We start from the raw sequence: 15,564 nt of genomic DNA on the forward strand, positions 1-15,564 counted from the left end.
AATGATTCAACCAGATTCAAAAACTACTATGATTCACAAAGGCCAACCAATTGCACAATTGCTCTTACTTTCTTATCTTAAAAAAGGTATAGATATTACTCAGCAGCCTAGGGACAATGCAAGTTTCAGCTCCAATGATTATATCTTTTGGGTAAAAAAAATTAAGCAGGAAAGGCCATTAAAGACCCTAGAGGTGACAGGGGAAAATATGAGTGGTCTTATGGACACTGGTGCAGATGTCTCTTGTATCTCATCAAAAGACTGGCCTTCATCATGGCCGGTTCAGGCTACGGCTGCCTCCCTTACAGGGGTAGGACAGGCATCCAATGTGGCTCAGAGTGCCACCATCCTGCAATGGAAGGATGGTGAAACAGCTGGCACCTTCCAGTCATATGTGGTGCCCTCTTTGCCTTTTCCATTATGGGGAAGAGATATCCTGGATCAGATGGGTACCTATCTGATTTCTGCATCAGACCCTATTCTCAGACATGTAAAAAACGGGATTTCAAGCAAAAAAAAAAAAAAGGGCTGGGAAAAACCTGCAAGGGCGTACTGAACCAGTCCCAGTTAATCAAAAATTGGAGAGATATGGAATGGGCTTCAGCCTTTTCAGTAGGGGCTGCTGCTTTAACAGCAGATAAGATTACTTGGAAATCTGACAACCCTGTCTGGGTCGATCAATGGCACCTTTATGGAGACAAGATCCAGACAACACAAGATTTGGTAGAGGAACAATTGCAAAAAGGACAGCTAGAAGGAAGTACTAGAACATGGAGTACTCCTATCTTTGTTATAAAAGGAATCAGGAAAATGGAGATTATTGCAGGATTTAAGAGAGGCAAATGCTACTATGGAAGACATGAGAGCCCTACAACCTGGACTCTCCTCTCCTAATGTTATGCCTAAAATTTTTCCCATCATTATCATAGATTTACAAGATTGTTTTTTCACTATCTCCCTTCATTCAAATGATAAAAAAGATTTGCTTTCAGCCTTCCACCAATTAATTTACAAAGACTTTATCAGAGATATCAATGGAAGGTTTTACCTCAGGTAATAAAGAATTCCCCTACATTGTGCCAAAAATTTGACCACGTCTTAAAGGTCAGGAACTCCTCCCCTGTAATAATATGTCATTATATGGATGATATCTTGCTTGCCAGCTCTGATCCACAGGTCCTGAAGCAGTCATTAACAGAATTAGTTACTCAATTACAGGTTTATGGCTTAAAGATAGTTCCTGATAAAATACAAAAGAATCCTCCTTATAATTATTTAGACAGAATTATTACAAAAGATGTTATAATATATAGACCCTTAAAATTAGATATTAAGCCCTTAAAAAACCCTTAATGATTTTGAAAAATTACTAGGGAAAATAAATTGGGTAAGGCCATATTTAAAATTAACTACCAGACAATTAAAACCTCTATTTGATATCCTTAAAGGGGATTCTAATCCAAAATCAAAGAGACATGACCCAAGAGGAATTGGAGGCTTTACATTTAGTAGAACAAGCCTTTAATAATCAACTAATAAACAGGTATGACTTTGACTTACCATGTGATCTAATAATTCTAAGGACCAGATTTATCCCCACAGGAGTTATTTGGCAAAAACAGGGTCCTCTTAAATGGTTACATTTACCTGTATCCAGACCAAAAGTATTATCTGCTTATTATGACCTCCATTCCCAGTTAATAATTAAAGACAAAAAAAAAAAAAGGTTTTAAAAATTTTGGGAAAAGATGCAGATTTTATTATTGCTCCCTTTACTGCTGAACAGGGTGATTGGTTAATGGCAAATTCTGAAAATTTTGCTATAGCATTTATAGCTTTTGCTGGGACACTTCTATATCATTTGTCATCACACCCTGTGTTACAATTTTTACAACTGCAATCTCTGATTTTTCCATCTAAATATTCTTATGAGCCCTTGAATAATGCTCATCTTATATTTACTGATGGCTCATTTAATGGTAAGGCTGCAGTTGTTACTGATAAAACTAAATTTACATCAGCTTGAAAAGCAGAGATTTTTGCTATGGTGAAGGCATTGACTCATGTAAAGAGGCTTTAAACTTACATACTGATTCACATTATATTTTTATTCTTTTTCCTAATATTAAAACTACAGTTATTAATATGGATAAATCCTCAATTAATGCATTGTTGCTCCAGCTTCAAAGCTTGGTACAGGCTAAAACTAGTTCTTACTTTATAGGGCATCCCCTTGTGGAAGGAAACCACGAGTTGATGTGCTTACTCACTTGGTGGTGGACCCTATTGAAGAGGCCTTCGCATCCTACCAATTGCATCATCAAAATTCACAAGCCCTGAGATACCAATTTTCTTTGACCAGAGAACAAGCTAGACAAATTGTTAAAACTTGTCCTCACTGTCCCACTCACCAAACTTCACTCCCTCCTGGGGTAAACCCATGAGGACTGTCACCTAGAATATTATGACAGGTGGATGACACATGTGCCTTCTTTTGGAAAGCTTTTTTATGTACGTGTCTGTATGGACACTTGCTCTGGACTTGTTTTTACCCAGCCAGAACAGGAGAGGCCTATAAGGATGTTGTGCAGCATCTCTCTGCAGCTTTTGCACTTATGGGAATGCCTAAACATATAAAGACTGATAATGGTCCAGCCTGAACTGCAAAGGCTTTTCAAGATTTTTGCCTCAAATTTTACATTAAACATACCACTGGGATTCCTTATAACCCTCAAGGACAAGCCATAATGGAGAGATCAAATGAGTCATTAAAAATGCAAATACAAAAACTACAGGAGACTTTAAGTATCTTTCTCCTCCTCATTTGCTTCATCATGCACTTTTTGTGCTTAATTACCTTAATAAAGATTCTGAGGGATGTTCTAATATAAAAAAAATTTTTTTTGAGAATCCAACGTCTTGCCTAAACCTTTGATGAAAGAAAAAGATGTACTTTCCTCAACCTAAAAAGGTCCAGGCATTTTGCTATCCTCTGAAAGATACGCTTGTATGTTTTCACAGGATGCTGAGTCACCAGTTTGGATACCAAATGGTCTCACCAGACCCTAAGCTGCTGATCCCATCGACCCTGCCGAAAAAGCCCCGGCTAAACCCCAAGCAGCGTCAGAGGCGCCTGCGTCAGAGCCTGCTTCCTAATATGGCCCAGCAGCTGGATAAAGTTTTGACTTTCGCCTCTGCTCCTCTGAATGTACAGGGAAGCACTTCTCCTGTCCCACTGCCTACTCTTGACAAACTTTCTGAATTAATTCAGCAGGCTAAGAAGAACGTGGAGAAGTTGGGGATACTGGTGGCTCATCTCAACATCCTTTTGGCTGTTTTCTCACTGCTTGTGTTGCAGGTATTTGCTGCTGCGGTTTCTTCTACAGCTCATCATTGGACTTATTTGCCTGATCCTCCTCTTTTTCATCATGCTACTTGGAAAGATGGTCCTATGAAGGTTACTATTAATAATACTCATTTGCTTTGGAGGAGAGAATAATACATATTTAAAAGAAGAGGGGTTGGGGATTTAGCTCAGTGGTAGAATGTTTGCTTGCCCAGCAAGAGCAAGGCCCTGGGTTCGGTCCTCAGCTCTGGAGGAAAAAAAAAAAGAAAAAGAAGAGATGTTTAAAGGTAACAACTACTCTGGTTTAGCTGACTTCCTATCTGTGTTACTGTTGCTTTAAATCACCCAGGATGTTTTCAGTTACAGGAATGACAGTTAATTTCTGATTGTCCTTCTCCATTACACCATTCTGATCAGGTTCACAATAGAGATGTTTGGTTTTTGAAGCTTTTTCTTCCTGCTCGAGGGTGCTCAGCCTTTGAGCAGACTAGACTCCCTCTGCCCTTCCTTCTCGCTTACATCCTTGCTCGGATGCTGGGGAATTGAGGAGTGCTTGGACAAAGGTTCCTGATGATGGCTATCTGCTTCAGTGGTTTTGTGGTTTTGCATAGAAAACTGTTTCTCTGAAACCTTTCAATACTTCCTCTTTCTTGCTAAAGGACTGGTCTGTTAGCAGTCCGAGTTTTGACTACAAGTCCCAGCTTGATCAGTTGAGCTACATAAAGGGAGACTCTCATCTTCCATCTTCGTCTGCCAATGCCTGGTAATCCTCCTGGCTGGGTTCCACCTGGTTTTCAACCTTTTTATCTTTCTCAATCATTTCCTTTTCAACTTACTTTATGTAGACTTTTTACAACAACACATAGGTTGGTGAGGCCACACTCCAATGTCAAACAAACTTCTGCGCCTGTACAGGCCTATGTGGGTGCTCCATATAGCACTCTCTGCAGGGACGGACAAGGAGTTACAATCTGCTCTGAATGGCAATGGCATTTACCATGTTTCTTGTATTAACTGTGTTTTATCTAACTGCCTTTCTTCCACTCCTTAGGGTAGTTTCCTTATTTTGCGTCAGCCTCCTCATTTGCTTCTGCCAGTTGCTGTTAATGCTGTTAATGGACATGGTTTGCTAATCCTGGCTTGGAAGCTTTACATCAAGCTACATTGCTCTTGTTTGGCCTAAGGGCTTTGTCACCGCTCTTATTTTGGGTATTACTGCACTTACAGGTATAGTTTCTTCTTTTGCTATATGTCTACCACCTCTTATGAAGGAGGTGCATTCCACACATCTTATTGATCAGCTCTCTAGGAATGCTAATGTGACATTAATGATTCAGGAAAGAACAGATAGAGGTCTTGAGGATAAACTTAATGCTTTGGAAGAAGCAGTAGTGTTTATTGAAAATGAGATACAAAATATCAAGATTATATTGGTGGTACAATGCCACTCTATGTTTAAATAAATGGATTTGTATCACTCTCCTTCAGTATAATGCATCCCAGCATAACTGGGATACTATCCAAAAACATATTCAGGGTGTTGGGATCTATCTTTTCTATGGATATTACTCATTTACATCACCAAAATGCTGAAATTAGTAAGTCACTTGTAGGTTCCTCCTCTCTTAAAGTTGCTGCTGCTTCTACATCCACAGTGCAATCTCATACTGGCAGTTTGAATTAAAATACATGCATCTATAATGTTGCCGTCGCTGGAGGTCTTTTTCTAATTGTTTCAATTCTCTTTCCAGTCCTCAGAGGACTACTTTGTTCACTATCTCTGCTCTAATGGTGGATATTCGCACCCTCCAACTAAAACAAAAAGGGGAAGAGGCCGGAGATGGCATATGAAAAGCCTAATGTGTTGCCAGTGGAGTCTGTGCTGGAGGTGCCCAAGAACGAGCACATCAATCCCTCTGGGTCTGCCCCCTGGATAGTCTACTAAGCCTGCCTTCTGTGGGCCAGGGAGAAAACAACCCTTGTGTCCCGAGGGCAGGCTTTATGGCCTATGCATGTCATGTTCCCACCCATCCAACTGTTACTGGTTCTTGTAATCTTCCTAATCTACTTGTTCTTTATGATTTTCTTTCTCTCTCCTGCGGTGGTTTCCATGACATTAGAAATGACATTGAAATTGTGACAGTGAAGGAGTTGAAGCTGTTATGCAGGTCATGGGAAAACTCTGAGGCCTGAGGAAGCTCTTCAGGCATGGAACAATTGTACAGAATGCAAAGTTCAGAACTATAGCATATGGGATGCGATTCAGAGGCAGGCTGAATTAAATTTAGTGTTTATGCAAAATTCAACCTTAGATGACCCGAGAACTCTGCCAGCGCATGCTAAGCATAGTCCCAAAGAAGAAATCATTTAAAACCCAGAAGGCTGGTGGCAGAAAACTGTAGACGGAGTGACATACAGATGGGATAAAAGACAAGAGCTGTCCAGAAGTAGTTAGAAGACAATGTGATGAATTACAGAGTGATGAAGGACTTAAGCTGAGAAGAAGCTGGCAGTCTGGTACCTTAAACCACTGCTGTACTTCTGTGCTTTCTGAGTAACTGCAAGTAGATGGCCTCTGGGGTGACTGCCTCAGGTGTTCTGATAATTACTAACCTGCAAGAGAATAAGCCGGTATGCTTTGGCTTTCTGCCTGGGAACTTCTATGTGCAATCAAGGGGCACGGGGTACACTTTGCTGATTTCCAAAAAGAATTTTTGTAACTATTATGAAAAACCCAATAACCTGTTGAATTTTCTCATCCCCTATTTCCTTGCATTATTACAATAAAAGACGGATTGAGTCCGATCGGGAAGAGGCAGAAAAGATGCACATCTCCAGATCTGACAATACTCGTCAGTTTGCACCAACCCATGTGTCTGAGTCCTTTTTCTTGTACCTGTCAGACATCCCTGCTCTTCAAGCCCCTCGAAACTGCTGAGGCTGGTCCCCAATAGGTGTATGACTGAGCATGTGCAGAAGTAGAAGGCAACGTTTAGAAATAGGCTCTCTTACTGTGAGCTCTAGGGATTGAAGTTGAGCTGTCAGACTTGGGAGTAGGCACCTTCAGCTGCTGAGTCATCTCACTGGTCTTTTATATATTATTAATCATTATTATTAGTGTGTGTGCTGTGTGCACGTACATGTGCCATGGTATACAAAAGATGGCAAGCAAACAAATCTGGGACGCTGGTTCTCTCTCTCAACTGTGGGGTTCAGGGATTAACTTCAGATCAGGCTCACACAGCAATTTTTACCCACAAGCTTTACCCGCTGAGTCATCTCACTACCCTTTTGTAAAGTTTTTGTTATTGCTGTATGAATAAGTGGGTGTGCCCATGGCACCCATGTGGAGGTCAGAGGACAAGCTGTGGGAGGTGGTTCTCTTCTTCCACCATGTGGGTCCCAAGGATTGAGCTCAGGATGTCAGGCTTGGCACCAAGCACCTTGACCACTGAGCCATCTTACCGGTCTTCTTTCTCTTTTTGATCATCCCAAATGCCAGATTACAAATGTGCACCTTTATTCCTGCTAACTCAATTGAGTGTGTGTGTGTGTGTGTGTGTGTGTGTGTGTGTGTGTGTGTTTTGTTTATGCATGCATGTGCAAAAGAGCACACACACCACATGTGTCAAAGTGCCTGTAGAGGCCAAGAAGTTGTCAGGTACTTTGAAACTAGAATTACTGATGGTCTGACTTAGGTGCTGGGAACTAAACTTGGATCCTCTCGAAGAACAGCAAATGCTCTTAACTGCAAAGCCATCATTCTAATACCACAACTCAGTGTTTTAATCAGCAACTGGGAATGCTAACACTTGTCATCTGGGTTACGCAGCTATAAAAGATGAGCAGAACAGACTAACTTAGCTCCCACAGGTTTATAAATCTAACTTGAGAGCCACATATGACAAAGCACATCTATATTCCTAATTTGAGGGATGTGGCAAGAGGCCCAGTTCAAGGTCATTCCTGGCTATACAGTGAGGTTAAAGACAACCTTGAAAAACAAACAAAAAACAAAGCAAAACAAGATCCATATAACTAGAAAGAGTTCATTAGACACATGACAAGGTTTGGAGCCCAGTTCACTAACCACTCTGTTTTGCCACCAACACCCAAGAAAACAGATCAGACATCTCTATCTAAAATCAAGAAAATGTTTTCAATCTTGCATAAGGGCCCAGGGTGGCCTTGAACTTTCTACCCTCCTCTTAGTTTCCGAAGTGCTAGAATTATACTCTTGCAGCTATTTGATCAAAGTTAAGTGTTGAGAACATTGGTTATTAAAACATAATTTTGCAATACCCTTGTCTGCTCTCTATAAGAAATATACAGAGAGCAGGATGCAGCTGGAATGGCACAATCTCTACTTCCTCTGTGGGCAGTCAAAAATCCTATCATTCATTCAATAAGCACTAGAGACCTAAGAAATATTTATTATTGTGTGTGCATATGTAGGCATGCATATGCGGAGGTCAGAGGACAACTTTCAGGAGCTGGTTCTCTCCTTCCACTGTGGGTTCCAGGGATCAAACTCAGGTTCCAAGTCTTGCATGACAAATGTTTTTGCACACTAAGTCACCCACTGGCCCTGGACTAAACAATCTTACCAAAAGCAACTTAAGGGATGATGGGTTTACCTGGCTTACAATTAGAATCTATAGTCTATCACCTAGGGGAAGTCTAAGCATGAATTCAAACAGCTTTTCACATCACATTGACAATCAAGAGCAGAGAAATGAATGGATCTTTGGTTGCTTGCTCTTCTGCCCCAAATCAGGGAATGATGGCACCTTCAACAGGCTGGGACTTGCTATAGGAATCAACAATCAAGACAATGCCCCCATAGACATGCTCACAGGTCAATCTGATTTACACAATTCCTTCTTAGATTCTTTCCAGGTGATTCCAGGTGGAGAAGTTGACAATTAAAAGCTAACCATCATATCACAAAGGGAAAAAAATGACTACTCCAACAGGATGGGTTAAATAAAGCAGGGATAGAAGGGCAGAATAGAAGAGGGAGTATGGGAAAAGGCAACATTAAAAGCCTTTTGAAGACACTGCATAGAAGCCTAACCTCCTAAAATTTATACTTGTATAAGTATAAATAGAATTACCCTGTAGCCAGGCAACAATGTCCCCACTGGATATACCACAGGCTAACAAATAAAAAAGTCAGTGCCAAGAATGGACTACCTCTTTTGGTGGTGTTACACAGACCTCCAAACATTATAAACTATTGCCACTGCTTTTGGCTACTCTTCAAAACTTGAGAATAAGACCCTATTGTTGAAGATACCACATACTTGAGGCACAGAACATGAAAAAAAATCAAACTGCTATTAACCTGGAAGCTTCAACCCTGCTGACTAGCTTTTAGTGCTGAGTGCTACGCATGCTATTGGGGAGTGGAGGGGGATGATGGTCAACCTTTTTTTTTAATATGTAATTTATTTTTATGTTCACTGGTGTTTTGCCTGTATGTATGTCTGAGAATATCATGTCAAATGTGCTGGAACTAGAGTTACAGATAGGTGTAACCTGCCATGTGAGTGCTGAGAATTGAACCTGGGTCCTCTGGAAGAGGAGCTAGTGCTTTTAACTGCTGAGCCATCTCTTCAGTCCTGGAATCACCAATCTTATCCAGCTATGAACTCTCTGCAAGGTACAATAATGTCCACTCTGGCAAGATATGCCCAGTGATGCAACCACTAGCGGTACAAATGTTACAGGAGTAACCCGACACTTTCCAATTGGACTTAAGACCTTCACATAAAATGGAACCCAGACCTGGCACTATCAGAACCAAGAACCTGTGGCCAGTTGGTCACAGACTATAGGAGGAAACCTACCACTATTACTCTGCTAAATAGACATAGTATTAAACAAACTCATGAGTTATCACTATACCCATAGACTATCTGTTAGCCAGATAGTCTAACCAAAATGGTGAGCTATAGTTTTAACCCTATCTCAAGAATTAAGATAGGTGAAGACACAGATATTGACTTCTTAGTTCCACATGAGTATCTAAACACATAAAAATACACATGCATACATACAAAATACTCAAATAATTAAATGATTTTAAAACACATTTATTAAAAAAGAAGTCTCTCTTATAGATAAGGGGACCATTATACTGTTCATTTCACTCAGCAACCTGCAGATGATGGAGAGAGGTACCTAGTGAGAAAAAAACTCACGTGACCACTGCACACTGGATACAGTTTCATTATGGAGAACATGGGAAGATAAGCAAAGAGAAATATATATGCTGTTTACTAGGGACCCCAGTTGAAAACCAAAGATGCTGTTAAAAAGGGGGAAATGTGCTCACAAAATGTGGTAATAAGAGTAAGGTATGGTGATACAGACTTGGAATTCCAGCACTTAGGAGGTGGAGATAGGAAGTCCATGAGTTTAGGGTCATCCTCAGCTACACAAAGAGTTCAAGGTCAGCCTGAGTCCTGTTTCAAAATAAAACCAAATATGACACTATAGTTAACAAAGGAGAATATGCTTAACAACTGTTCCCCAGTTTACATGTAAGAATGGGGTAGCTGGTTGAGCACAGCATTAATGCTAAGGACAACAATCTAAAGTTTGAACAATGTGCTAGTCCTGCACTTGTCCTTTATGCAGGACATTAAGGCTAAGGTGCATTCATAACGCAGCAGCACCCTCCTATAGCACGTGAACTCTCATTGCTGTTCACACATGAACCCAAGCGGCTCCTTGTAAAGTCTAGGAGTCTCGGAGACCTCCACCTAGGTACAGGGACTGGGAACACGAGGCACTGTTCCTACAGCTGTAATTTATCAGAGGGCCCAGATTTGATACACCACCGGCAACTGGCTTGGGCTTTAATATCCATGCCAGATTTATGGGATATCCACGACCTGGAGTATTATGGGCAGCTGGGTATGAAGAGTCAAAGACTCTATTTGTGATAACCTTTTCTCAGATAGCCCAGTAGGCACGTCATTTGCTATCTTGATATACGGCTCAAAGCTGAGAAGGGCAATTTCTTATATCACAAGAGTATGGCAACAAAAGGCTATCTGGGGCAGATACACCACAAGGCATAAGAAATATTGATGAAACCTCTACAGTGAAGAAGTATCAAAGGACACTAACATGATTAGCTGTTAGTTTCAATTTCTCAATAAAATTTTAAAATAAGGATGTATCCCACCAGAACTAAAACGGCATGGCCAGCAACACAGCTCAGTAGAAAAAGGTACTCACCAACAATTCCAAGGCCCCACAGGGTGGAAGGAGAGAACCAACTCTCCCAAGGTGCCCCCTGATCTCAACAACCCCCCAAATAAGTGTAATTAAAAAATAAAGGAAAGGATGAGTGAGTAAAAGATGTTGCATTTGTGTGTGTGTGTGTGTGTCATTTTAATATTGTGCCAGGGCCAGTGAAATGGTTCAGTGGATAAAGGTACTTGCTGCCAAGCCTGAAAAGCTGAGTTCTATCCCTGGAACCCAGAGGTTTGTAACAGACAATCAATTTCCATAAATGCTGTGGCACTCCTACATTGAGTGCAAGCACCCCATACATAGACATACACACACACACACACACACACACACACACACACACACACATAAAATGTAAAAATGAAGTATGCCAAATGAAAATCCTGGAAGACAATATCAATGTCCTACTTGTGGTCCTAGAGAAAAGTGTATACAGTTAAGACGTTGTCTGAAGCCAGGCAGCAGTGGCACACGCCTTTAAACCCAGCACTCAGGAGGCAGACCCAGGCAGATCTCTGTGAGTTTGAGGCCAGCCTGGTCTATGGAGCAAGATCCAGGACAGGCACCAAAACTATACAGAGAAACCCTGTCTTGAAAAATTAAAACAAAACAAAAAGATGTTTGGATGGACTATGTGTGATGACAAAGCTACTGTGGTACCTCAAAGGCAGACTGGAAAAGTATGCTGTGTCCGAGCTAGAAGAGTGAGGCACAGTACAGCTAAGAAGCTGTAGAAATAGGCACAGAAGAGCTAATGAGATGGTTCTGATGAGATGCAAGCCTGTTGACCTGAGCTCAACCCCCAGAACCCACATCAGGTAATAGGGCAGGGAGAGAATCAACTCTATAAAATTGTCCTCTGATCTGTACGCACATACCCACACACCCACATCACACACACTAATAAATTAAATAAAAAGAAACAGGCACTAAAAGGAATACATTAGCTAATATATAAGTAAAAAGTATTTACATGTTGTTGATTGAATAGAATTAGCAGCAATATTCAGCATTGTATAGGGGCTTTGACTATGGAGCCATAACACCAAAGCTGCACTAAAACACAGCAGGGTGCCATCTGTGTCTGTCTGACCCATGAAAATTAACTACATAAAAATGGATTTTGAATTAGGTGAAAATAAAGAACTATTTTATTACTTACACATGACAAAATTTATCACATATATACTTTATATTATTCACATTAAATTGCAGACATATAGAAATATATAAATCTCAGTAGTCATAAGGCAAGAGGAAAAATCAGTTACATAGTGAGTTCCAGGCCATCTAGGGCTACACAGCAGGAATCTATCTCAAAAACCATAAATTAAAATGTAAAGACTGATTTACTCACATAATCTAAATTACACTGTATTTGAAGCTCATGAATGGGGCTCATTCTGAAATCATTAACTCAAGGTGGACACACCTATACTCACAATGCTGGGGAGCTGGAGGTAAGAGGATAGGGTCCAAGGCTGACCTACACAACACAGTAAGATCAATAAATAAACAAACAAATAAATAAATATTTTTGGAAAACCTAAAACCTGAAGTTTAAAAGCCCCTTTATTTTACTCTTTTGAATTCACAGCCAGTAAAAAAGCTGCTTGGGGAAAGAGAGGAGGAGGAGACACAGAGAAAGAACCATTCACCAGAGCAAGATTACAAAGCAAAAATTAAATAACACTTGTAAATAAAATCATCCCCAAACAATATAGACTCTCACTACGTAATGCTGGTGGCCTCCAACTTGTGATTTCCTGCCTCAGTTTCCCAAGTCCTAGTATTAGAGGTAGACATCACTCAATGATTTTCTTCTAGCCTCAGTTGCCCAAGCACTAGAAGACAGATCACCCATGCAAATACAGCTTCTGAGAACACAGGTGAGTGCTCTTATTCACTTGAAATGGCCAAGTGATTTCCCTTTTCAAAACAAATGCCTTGTAGTTACAACTAAAAATCTGTTTATTTTCCCAGAATAAGTTTCAAATGAAGTTAAAAAATTGATTCAGAAATTGCTATACAGGTAAGACCTGGAAAAAGGAGAGAAAGATTAATGTATGTCAAAATAAAGTGTACATATGTCCTCTGACCCAGAACACTCGCCCTTAAAAGCTTACTCTGACAATACACCTCCATAAATACAAGGGAGGAGGGATAAAAAGGCTGACAAATTGGCTAAAGGCACTTGCAGCATAAGCCTGTCTACCTGAGTTGGGTCACTAGAACCCACATAGGAGGAAAGAATCAACTGCACAAAGTCTTCCTTCATGTCACCATCATTAAGGTATGAGCATGGACACATTTAAAAAAAAAAAAGGCGGGGACATGTATTCACTGCAGGTGACTAATGGATGGGAGCCAGGGCCCAAGACACTCCTCCTCTCAAACCGTCAGCCTGCACATTTTTTATTTGAAAGGATAAGGGATAAAGCCTCTGTAAAACAAAGTACTGGGGTTGTGGCCTGGTGCACCGCAAACAGGCAAAGTGCTCTGACAGGCAGGGCCTTCAGAGAGCACCAAAATTAGGCCAACAGCTAGATGCCTCCCTATAAAACATAATCCAAGTATGTGCTATCTACCAATTATCTTCCACATAATCTTTGGAGCTAGCACTTGGGAGATGGTAGTAGGAGTCCAAATTCAAGGCCAACCTTAGCCAAAAATAAGCTTAAGACTTGCCTGAACTACATGACACCTGCCTCAAAAAAGGGAAAGCTGCACCTAGCTGTTCAACCATGTATGACAGCTTGTCTACTACATGTATACAGCCAATTAACTGGTAATTATATAGACATCTTTTGGGTTTATTTTTTGACACAAGGTCTTGGTTTGTCCAGGGGGACCTCAGCTTGCAGTGATACTCTTGCCTCTACTGCTCAGCTGTTGGGATTGCAGGTGTCTGCCGCCAAGCCCAGCACAATACGGAAATCCTGAATGGATTATACACCTCCACACACCCAGGAGCTTGTTGGTTTTTTTTGGTTTGTTTGTCTGGTTTTTGATGTTGCTGTTTTTTATGGTTTTTTTGAGACAGGGTTTCTCTGCGTAGCTTTGCGCCTTTCTTGGAACTCACTTGGTAGCCCAGGCTGGCCTCGAACTCACAGAGATCTGCCTGCCTCTGCCTCCCAAGTGCTGGGATTAAAGGTGTGTGCCACTAATACCCGGCTTTTTATTTCTTTTAAACAATGTGTAGAACTCTGAATGTTTATAAATCAGATATCACATTGCATAATTTTTAATTTTCAGGATTGTGTGTGTGTGTGTGTGTGTGTGTGTGTGTGTGTGGTGCTTCACACATGCTAGGCAAGTGTTCTACTACTGAGCTAAATGCCCAACTGGTTTTTAATATGGTTTCTTTTTTAACCTTTCTAGAGCTTTATTGGGAGAGAAAGGAGGAGAGAGGGGGAGAGGGAGAAGGAGAGGCCGCACGGAGGAGAGAGAGCAGAAAAAGAAAAGGGCGTTTCTTTTTTTTTTTTTTTAAGAGACAAGATCTTATGTGATCCAGGCTGGCCTACAATTTACTATATAGCAAGGACGACCTTGAACTCCTAATCCTCCTGCTTCTATGGATTAAGTGTTGGGATTCCAGGAGTGTGGGCGACTACACTCAAGTTTATATGGTATTAGAGATTGAACCTAGGGATTTGTACATAATAGGCAAACACTCTACCAACTGAGCTGCATACCCAACTCTATCCTCTAACTTTCTTGATCAAAATCTAGTAATTTTGTTTTGTTTTTCAAGACAGGGTTTCTCTGTGTAGCCCTTGCTGTCCTCGAACTCAGAGATCCGCCTGCCTCTTAAAGGCAAGTGCCACCACAACCCTGCCATGTTCCCCTTTATTTTCAGTTTACCTCTTAGCAAATCAATCACCACACAATATATTTATCTATTAGAGGGAAGAGCAAACAAACTTCTGCAAAAAGATGAATGTATCACAACAGATTCTGAACCATCTAATATGCAAGTACATTTAAGATTTTTTTTTTTTTTTTTAAAAGAGAAATAGGGAGGGAATGTTGTGGGAGAGAGAACACTAATTTATCAATGTTAACAGTTAATTCTACGATTTTTAATAAAGCTTCCCCCATTTTTTCTGTGAGGTCCATATTTTTAAGTAGTTTAGTGATGAACAGGCGTAAGACCTAAGAGAAAATATTTGTAGCATGCACAAGGTCCTGGATTTGATCATTAGCACAAGAGAGATACAAAAGGGATGAGAAACAAACACAGGCCGAGGAACTTTGTACAGAACAGCCTAGTATTATTGTTTGTTGGGTTTTTGCTTGTTTTTTAATACAGTGTTTCACTATGTAGCACTGGTTAGCCTGGAACTCATTATGTATACCAGGCTAACCTGGAATTCATAGAAATCCTCTTGCATCCTGAATGCTGAGATTTGAGACATGCACAGCCATACTCGGCTGAGTTTTCTTAAATGGACTTGAGTTCTACCAACGTTTATACTCTCACGAGAAAGACGTACACTCTATGTCAAAACACACACACACACACACACACACACACACACACACACACCAATAAGAGTCAAGTTTTCACCCGAGACATTCGTTTCTAATTTTTTAAAGGAATACGGCCTTTTCCAAAAGCCACCGTTCACTAAGTGCTCACCAAAGGCGCTGAAATCACAAGGTTTATGATGCTGGTCACTCCAACTACTCCAGCGAAAATTCGTTCCCTTCTGAGGAGAAAAACAAAAACATAAAACAACCAGCTTTTTTTCATAAAAGTTGCTTTGGCGGCTTTTGAAGAGCGGGAGATGCAGACACCCCAGACGCGCCCTCTGGGCACCTTCCACCCGGAGACTGACAGCCTGAGAGCCTCAGCCTGGGCCTCGTCCGGAGGACGCGCGGGGCAGAGCTCAGCACCCTCGCCCTGAGTCCCCCCCAACAACCTCCAGGCAACGCCCCCTGCAGAC

The 15,564-nt window shown here is 41.0% G+C and overlaps 1 protein-coding gene across 3 annotated transcripts in view; it reads right to left on the reverse strand.

Annotated features, from left to right (window-relative positions):
• Positions 1–15,315, reverse strand: part of LOC118587086 (zinc finger protein 426) — a 29,908-nt gene extending 14,593 nt beyond the window's left edge. For 2 of the 3 annotated variants that reach the window (XM_036192719.1, XM_036192716.1), the window contains exon 1: positions 15,258–15,315. The gene's annotated coding sequence lies outside the window, so the exon portion shown is untranslated. Of the gene's footprint in view, positions 1–9,724; positions 9,755–15,257 lie in introns of those variants that run through there. The other variant, XM_036192718.1, reaches the window with a different exon arrangement.
• Positions 15,316–15,564: the final 249 nt, after the last annotated feature.

This window comes from Onychomys torridus, chromosome 7 (genome assembly GCF_903995425.1).
Source record: "Onychomys torridus chromosome 7, mOncTor1.1, whole genome shotgun sequence".
Classification (NCBI taxonomy): domain Eukaryota; kingdom Metazoa; phylum Chordata; class Mammalia; order Rodentia; family Cricetidae; genus Onychomys; species Onychomys torridus.